The sequence below is a fragment of the Mandrillus leucophaeus genome, unplaced genomic scaffold, assembly GCF_000951045.1.
Source record: "Mandrillus leucophaeus isolate KB7577 unplaced genomic scaffold, Mleu.le_1.0 Scaffold1207, whole genome shotgun sequence".
NCBI classification, from domain to species: domain Eukaryota; kingdom Metazoa; phylum Chordata; class Mammalia; order Primates; family Cercopithecidae; genus Mandrillus; species Mandrillus leucophaeus.
Window position 1 is genome coordinate 617,072 of NW_012100399.1, and position 2,454 is coordinate 619,525.

At 39.6% G+C, this 2,454-nt stretch overlaps 1 protein-coding gene across 1 annotated transcript in view; it reads right to left on the reverse strand.

Annotated features, from left to right (window-relative positions):
- OSBPL3 (oxysterol binding protein-like 3) overlaps nucleotides 1–2,454 on the reverse strand; it is a 191,911-nt gene that overhangs the window by 13,553 nt on the left and 175,904 nt on the right. The window lies entirely within an intron of this gene.

The following is a 2,454-nucleotide window of genomic DNA, read 5'->3' on the forward strand; positions in this document are numbered from 1 at the left end:
GCATCTGTCTGTGTCTGGCTTATTTCACTTATCCTCCAGGTTCATCTATGTTGTCACAAATGACAGGGTTTCCTTCTTTTTAAAGGCTGAACAGTATTCCACTGTTATATGTTATATGTACCATATTTTCTTTCTCCATTCATCCATTGTTGGACACTTAGGCTGTTTCCCTATCTTGGCCATTATGAATATTGCTGCAATGAACATGGAGATGCAGATATCTCTTTCACATACTGATTTCATTTCCTATGGATATACACCCAGTAGTGGGATTGCTAGATCATATGGTAATTCCATTTCTAATTTTTTTAGGAACTTCCATTCTGTTTTCCATAATAGCTGTGCTAATTTACATTTCCATGAATGGTGTGGGTTTCCTCTTCTCCATATCCTCCTGAACATGTTATTTTTCATCTTTTTGATAATAGCCATTCTAACAGATATGAGGTGATATCTCACTGTGGTTTTAATTTGCATTTCCCTGACGATTACTGATATTCATCATGTTTTCCTCATATATCTATTGGCCACTTATATGTCTTCTTTTGAGAAACGTCTCTTCAGGGCCTTTGTCCATTTTTAAATCAGATGTTTTCTTGCTGTTGAGCTCTCTATACATTTTTTATATCAACCTCTTAGGGGATGTATAGTTTACATATATTTTCTCCTGTTCTATAGGTTGTTTCTTTACTGTACTGATTGTTTCCTTTGCTGTTTAGTTTGATATAATCCCATTTGTCTATGTTTGCTTTTGTTGTGCTTTTGGGGTCATATCCAAAAATAATAAAACGCCCTGACCAACGTCATGAAACTTTTCTCTTTTTGTTTTTGTTTTAGTAGTTCTACAGTTTCAGGTCTTGCTGCAAGTCTTTAGTCTTTTTCAGTTGATTTTGTATACAGTATAAAGTTCTAATTTCATTCTTTAGCATGTGGATATTCAGGTTTTCCAGCACCATTTATTGAAGAGACTGTCCTTTCCCCATTGTGAGTTCCTGGCACCTTTGTCAAAAACCAATTAATTATAAATGCATGGATTTATTTCTGAGTTCTCTATTTGTTCCATTGGTCTATGTATTTGTTTTTATGCTTGGACTTTGGCTTTAAAAAACTCATACCTTTAGTTATTTAATAAAAATCAATGGTTAACTATCTGCAGTTTGTAACTCAACTTGTATTTGTGTAAGACACATTTGTATTACTACCTTTGCTACATACAATGTAAAAGAAGGCTCAGTTCTCGGCCGGGTCCAGTGCCTCATGCCTGTAATCCCAGCAGTTTGGGAGGCCGAAGTGGGTGGATCACTTGAGGGCAGGAGTTTGAGACCAGCCTATCCAACATGGTGAAACCCTATCTCTACTAAAAATACAAAATTAAGCCGGCTGTGGTAGTGGGTGCCTGTAATCTCAGCTACTGGGAAGGCTGAGGCACGAGAATCACTTGAACCCGGGAGGTGGAGGTTGCTGTGAGCTCAGACTGCACCACTGCACTTCAGACTGGGTGAGAGTAAGACTCCATATCAAAACAAAACAAAAAAAGAACAAAACCAAGAAAAGAAAAGGTTCAGTTTCTATACATCAAGCGAGTAGCGTGGGTATTCTCACTATGTATTGGTCCTGGTCTGCGAGGCAACCTTGCACTCTATTCTGCTCAGTTCAGCTCAGCTCAGGCCAGCCCAGTCCAGAGGATTTTATACAGTTCCACACTGCAGCCAGCAGAGGGAGCTCTAGCGCCCTAGAGTTGATTTTTTTTTTTTCCAAATTACCTGGCTGCCCTAAAAGTTTCTATGAAAGAACGGCAAAGGCATTTCTCCATAAATCAAAAAACCCTAGTACTATTTTCAGCTTAAACAGAATCCGTATTTGGAAACCAATAATGTTGAATGGCATTTTCAGGTCAGATTCCGGTCGTTCAGCTTCTGCATTTCAAGGCTGTGGTAAAAATGGTGGGGCACGGAAGTGTCTCAGAGTTGAATTAAAAATTTAAAGTTAAGTTCTCCAGCCATGTAATAATGAGGGAAAAGCAAAAAGATCTTAAGTTTTTTTATTTATTTTTTGATGATACAGGGTCTTACTATGTTCCCCAGGATAGAGTGCAGTGGTGAAAACATAGCTCACTGCAGTCTCAAATTTCTGAGCTCAAGTGCTCCTTCTGCCTCAGCCTCTCCAGCAGCTGGGACTACAGGTGCATGCCACCATGTCTGGTTAATTTTTAAATTTCTTTATAGAGATAGGGTCTTGTCATGTTGCCCAGGCTGGTCTCAAATTTCAGGCCTCAAGTGAGCCTCCTGCTTCAGCCTCCCAAAGTGCTGGGATTACAGGTGTGAGCCATGGCACCAGGGCTCTTAATTTTATTATGAATCAGGTGTCAGATTTTCCCTTAGAGATATCTGCCAACAAATCCAGTGCTGAGAATTTGCTGGAAGCCACCAAGGGACACTGTCACCTTCCACAGGG